Consider the following 6,597-nt stretch of genomic DNA (forward strand, 5'->3'; position numbering starts at 1 on the left):
CTTCAAGCGGAAATAAAATTTAACCATTAGTATGCTAATGTAGCGGTTGGCACAAAATTTGCATTGGCTTTGGGGTTCAGCAGCAGAGAGAAGGTTAAAGAATCTGATGATACTTTTGACCATGGGTGGGTACCTGTACAAAAAATCCAGGTCTAGGTACGGTCGAGGTCCAGAATATCAGGATCAGGACCTAAACTTGGACCTGATTGTCTGTGAAAACTTGTGAAAGGTGGATGCCCTAAACAATGGTCCATTTTGCTTATAAGGATTCTGTTTAGTGAATTTGAAGTCGTTTTAACAACACTAACTTCGACCAAGTTTGACTATAGAAACTTGGTAGAATGACTATCAATTCTCCTTTACTTAGTTCTTGCTATTTTCTCGGGCCGATAAGCCACAAAACGCGTGAACGCATGCCGATACAATCTGTTCATTTTCAAATCGGTCCAATATTTGGTCCACATTTTTAGGTCCGGTTTTTGTGGACCGGTTTAACAAGAAATAACGGTTTTGTACCGGTACACCGTACTGGTACCCACTCTCCCTTTGACCCTTTGACCTATCGCCTTTGAAATTCCCATATGAAATCTCTTCTGCTGACAGTTATTTCATGAACTTTGTGAGCTTTTTCTTACAACTTTGACAGGCAATCTAAGTAGTTCATTCCCCTATAGAAAATAAAATTCCCATGGGAAATATATAGAAAAACCTGGAATCCCGGAACAGAACTGTTCTTCATTCGGGGCTAGGAGAAAGATGCCCGGGGGCTCAATGTTATAACCAATTTCCTTGAATGCACAGTTCTATGTCGCACTACAAGTGGAGCGAAGGGAAGGCAGGCCCAGGCCCTGGAGGCATCTGTAAGGTATGATGTAATAATGTTCAAAGATGTTTTCTAAAGCTGTGCAATACATCAAATGCAAGGATTTGATAGTGGTGGTATGACCGTATATCAACAACCACAGCATACGTTTTGTGATAAGATGTTGGTATAACTTTTTTACGCTCGTTTCCATGATTATAGTTATAATTTTACTACGTTTGTACAGTTAATGCTACATTCTATGCATTTCCTTCTCAATAATTAAGATGTATTATTAACATTAGTATATAAATTTTATGATGTTCCAAAATAGTTATTCTATGTTACTATTTTCACGTGTTGTAATATTCTGGCAACAGTCCAGCCAATTAGCTACAACAGTTGGACACTTTTCTTTCTTATTGAAATAAATAATCAAAACTATTGATGTGTGTGTGCAGCCAAAAACCGCCATTCATTGACCACATTCATATGTGAGACCCTGTGGCGCAGCAGCAGCGCGTTTCCTCGGTACCGAAAGGGCACGAGTTTGAATCCGGCTGCCGTGTCACCGATCTTGGGAAAGGCACATGCACTTTACACGTATTTCGTTACTTTACTCAGGTGAAAATGAGTACCTAGTTTCGTTAGGGCCTTTTCTCGGATAGAAGGTCCCGTGCCACACCCCATGTATGTTAAAGAACCCCCACACGTGCGATGGTGCGGTGTGAGTGGATCAAAAACTTACTGTCTTGTGTACGTCTTACGTACAGTGCTTGCAGTCCTCAGCCTAATGAGGTTAAGCACGTATAAAGAAGAAAGAACGAAAGAAATAAGTATAGTCCAATCTAGCATCTTATCTGCTGACAAGACTCTTTCTTACCCAGCCAGAAACCACAATTACCCCATTCTCCAATCAACACTAATCATTGACGACGATTGCTCCATACAGAAGGCAACATCAGTGAAGCACATTAACGCTGTGCAAAGTACAACATTGACCCATTATAATGGGGATTTGTGATCGTCTGGGGCCACCGCTTCCCCCTGCCCGGTGCACGAACCGTTTTTCATTAGTCTCTTGATTGTAAGTGGTTGTTGAGACCAAGTTTGACTACGCATCGTTATGTCCAAGCGGATCTCCGAGTGGCATAACTCCTTGGGACGGTAGTCGACTGAATATTGTTTGACCCATGGATACTTTTCTGACATCGTAGACGTCTACTTGGAGATACAATTAACTGAAAAGTTTATTCATTTGCAAATTCTTGCCCGAGGGCTAATTGCAACATGGCACATACAGAATACATAGTAAACATACATAAAATAAAAGACTTTGATATTGATAACAATGGTGACAAGTGGAAACAAGTCACTATTCTAGCAATAATATGGACTGCTGGAAACTACAGTCTAAGCATTTGGAGTTTGACTTCTTTTCTGGAAGCAGTGGAAGACGAAGTGTCCCACTTTTTCTATGATGAGTGGGTTATGTGACGTTAACAGGGTTATAGTTTTGTTTTCGTCAGCTAACGTTTGTGCATTGCATATCTCAGCACTCTAAGAATATTCCCTATACATTGTCCGTTTGCTACCTCATTTCAAGCCAGAATGTCAAACTTGCAAGCTCTGTGCCATAGTATCGGTTGCCAAGAATGAAGACCCTATCAGCACTCCTGATTACTGAGTGTCCAACTTCATTTTCCAATCTAAAGTTGGTCAAATTTACAATCAGGTTTTGGCAGCAACGCTAGTATCAAATCATGCCCAGCCCCCTCTGTAACTTACTGTTACTAAATGTTAAATCACGTACGTCGGTAAGGCGTAGGAAGTAAGCATTACGTTTTCGGTTACCCGACCGACCGATGCTAGTAAAACCTGCCGACCAAAGTTATTTTTGTGGTCGACCGCTGGGCCATAGGAAAGGACATACATTTCTCGAGCTGAGTTAAGTAACGAAACAGACTTGCTGTATTTCACACTACGTTAGCGATCTAAGCTTTGAACAGTTGATGCTAGTCAAATAAAAAAAATGTGAAGAAGACAGCCATTGTAATATTTTGTTCCGTTTATTGATAGTGACTTGTGCTCGTAATATCTACGTATCTAATTTGTTCCTTGACTTACAGGTCCTTGGGTGGGGGGGTGTCATAAACATGAAGATAAACACTGTGTCGAAACTCGTCACTATCTCTTTGCAGATGATACAGAACTGAACCCTCCCCATTCAGAACTGAAGCCCATTTCCTTTTCAGATTTAAGGACGTCCGCTGTATGCAATACATATCTGTGTGATTACAAACATGATCTAGAAAATACCAGTGCCTGAATCATTTCAGTTTTACCGTGCCAAACTATATTCTTTCGATCACCTCGGCCGAGAAGCACAGTTAAGAAAAAATCTTACCTGCCGACGCCACATTTTTTCAGAACCTTAACCGGGAACACAAAATGTTTTTGCTAGGCCTAATGTATCAGCGGTCATCTTACTACTAGTAGGCTCCGTGTCTCTTCCTCTTCATTTAACAGATTGGGTAATTTTGAGAATCCTTCTTGGAGATTGTGACCGTCTTATTGCTGCTGCTCAGGGATAGAGTTGCCGTCTGGGCTCGTCTTTCTTGTCATCCATCAAAATACAACACAGGAGTGCCTTGCATTATTTAAGCACATTCACCTTTCTCAGTACGGAATATGTCAAAGGTGAAGGCCCCTGAATGTGGTATCTCACTGCACTTGGGGCACCGGCGCGGCACTGCGGGGTTCGTTCACTGCCGCACTTATTTTCTCCGAATTTGTATAACTTAGACATTGCGTAATATGTAAACATATGACTTAGAACACAACAAAATACACAAAAAGTATGAAAAGTCGTTCTTTATCTCTGAAATTCGTTGAGTATCTTTCAAACCCCGTAGTGCCGCACTGGTGCCCCAAGTGCAGTGAGATACCACCTGACCATTGTCTTGATTTGCATGACAATGCCCAGACATGATTTGTTTATGTTTAGGGGGCATTAACCTTTGACATGTTAACCACAATTCCTGCCGCTGCACCTATATACTTGGAACCGTGGTCGTGCCTGTAGATTCTCGATGGCAATACGTTTAGCCTGTCCGAAAATATGAGCAAATGCAGGTAATATCTTATTAACATTAATCAATGGCTAGTTTTGATAATGTATGGTGATGGGATAGTTGTTCGACATTAAAAACTATGGGCGAGGACCAACGTTAAATTAATGTTACTTCTGGATGCATGAATAACACAGCGGAAACGCCACCTGGCGACATCCGCCGTTTCAGCACCAGCTGTACACAAAATGATTGAAACCTGAACTACATGTCTAATGTTATATAGCCTTGGATGTTATAATTTAAATGTTATGAATTCTAATATACATTAGTTCAGGAATTAGTACTTAGCATTACTGGAAAAGTCACAAAATCATTTCACCTCTGCAATACCCCTTATGACAGAGTCGCTGACCATAAAATCATCCTCTTTGACTTTGATGAAAACTTCTTGAAGATCTGAAAGTACTCAGAAAGGTGTTAGCCTTTGACCCAGTGCAATCCACAAGGCTTAACAAGTAGTGGGCGCGTATTACCTCGTGGTATTAACGTTATTACTTGAACTTGAAAGAGGCCACAAATGCCCTTGACCAAGGGTACTGGCCAAGTATTTCATGTGTGAACATCATTTCGCTAAAATTACATACACGTTTGCCAGTGGCACACAATAAGTCTTCATTCCTGTTGTAATTTTTTTGTCCCATGATCCCGCTGTAACCGCCTGATGTCAACATTCGCTTAAAACAAACTTAAAAGAGTTCGAAGTTTTCATACCTCCGTGAATTTCTCGTATGTCTTGTCAAATTGTAGTGCATTGATTATACAAAGTAGGTTTTAATTAGCATTTACATGTGTCCATTGATCACCTCCTGTCAATCTACGTACAGCGAACGTAAATATTATATGAAAAATACATAACTACTAAATGACAAGTCCACAGACACCCAAAAAAAATTTCCCCATGAACCGATGACCTCTTCCATTGACCTCATGACCGGAAATGTCTGTCCGCTGTCACCTTGTAATGTCAAGTTGTCGTCAACGTTGGAGTTTTTGTGGTTTGATGCAAAATTGCATTTAAGCGTGTATTTTTTACGGATGAATTTTATCTACAAGCGAACAGTTGATTGAATTTGTGACGACGACTAGTATTCTCCACCAACTTAGGGTAGAGTAAAGGCAATATTTGATTAACGTACGCAAGAGCGAGCTCGAGTACTTCGTTGAGAAACTGTCAGGACACTCACATCCAATTACTTCCGACTGCTAGCTACGGCTCTGAAGGGCGTAGTATGTACGTTGATTTTTGTATATAGTTACCTTCGCCTAGAAGGTTATTCAGTGTCGTCTGTGGTGTGTGCGCGTCGCGGGTTTGTGCGTGTGTGTGCTTGTGTATGTACTCGTGTATGCGTGTACTGTGTGTGCTTGCGTGTGTGTGTGTGTGTGTATGTGTGTGTGTGTGTGTGTGTGTGTGTGTGTGTGTGTGTGTGTGTGTGTGTGTGTGTGTGTGTGTGTGTGCGTTTGTGCGCGCGCGTGTGTGCGTGTACTGTGTGTACATGTGTGTCCCTGTCTGTCACAAGCATAACTCAAGAAGTTGTGAATGGATGCTTATGATATATCGTTGACAGCCAGAGGTCGGGAATACAAAGGTCAAGTTTGGTAATGGACCTCGTAGCAGATCTCTTCGGTATTGCAGTAGAATTTTCGGTTTTAAATTCTCGTGTCCTCGACATACAATTGGCACAATTACTAAAGCTTTTGTTACTGTTGATAAATAAACATCAAACCACCGAATTCGACACACTTATGTATATATCCATGAAAACTCCACTCCTGGTTCTTTGCCAAATGTACTACATTTCTATGTTGTCCAGTAGGTTGTTTGGTAAGTGGGGTCTAGTGTAACGGTGTTTGGGTCATCAGAACCTAGCAGTCCGAGGTTAGAATATTGCCATGCTATACGTATCGATCTTGTGCTCTTGGGAATTACACTTTAAACAACGTTCCGCACTCCATCCAGGTGTAAAAATGGGTACCTGGCTTAAATTGGGTAGGTAAAAGGTGGTGGAAGGAGATAGTTGGGCTCCGCCTTCCTATAACGTGCCCTAGACACAGCCGATAACAACTCATTGTCCCGGGCGCGGTCACATAGGTCGTGCGATCGTCGTACGATTTTGATACCATATGACTTTCAAGCAGGCCGTGGCAAAACCAACCACCGATGTGGATCCAAAGCAGCATTTTGTGTACCAGGGTTGAACTTAGCAGGAGACGTACATTTTTGTCCTCCAAAATGCTCGTCGAACGCCGATCGCACGACTTTTCTTATCGCGCCCAAAAGGTCTCTACAGTTGCATACTTTACCGTAATAACCAGTGCAACTTGTCGCGTTCCCCATCATTATCATTACCCGGTCTAAGTTTACTCTGCTTAAGCTTCTCCAAACGATCACTGTCTTCAACGGTGCCTGTCTCCAAACGTCCTTGTCTTCAAACGTCTCTGTCTTCAAACGCCTGAGTCCCTCATGATGTGGCACAAGACTCAAATTAAGCCTGATCTAAATGTTTGATGTCTAGCTACCTCACTAATACGATTGAGCTGGGTGTTAAGTCAGGCTGTTCAAGCAAATATCCTCCTGATTAGATATAACACCGTAGGCATTCATGTAGATCATACGGCGAAGTAACTTTGATGTTCACAGACATATAAGGAGCTCATCATACC

This window comes from Branchiostoma floridae, chromosome 6 (genome assembly GCF_000003815.2).
Source record: "Branchiostoma floridae strain S238N-H82 chromosome 6, Bfl_VNyyK, whole genome shotgun sequence".
Classification (NCBI taxonomy): Eukaryota; Metazoa; Chordata; class Leptocardii; order Amphioxiformes; family Branchiostomatidae; genus Branchiostoma; species Branchiostoma floridae.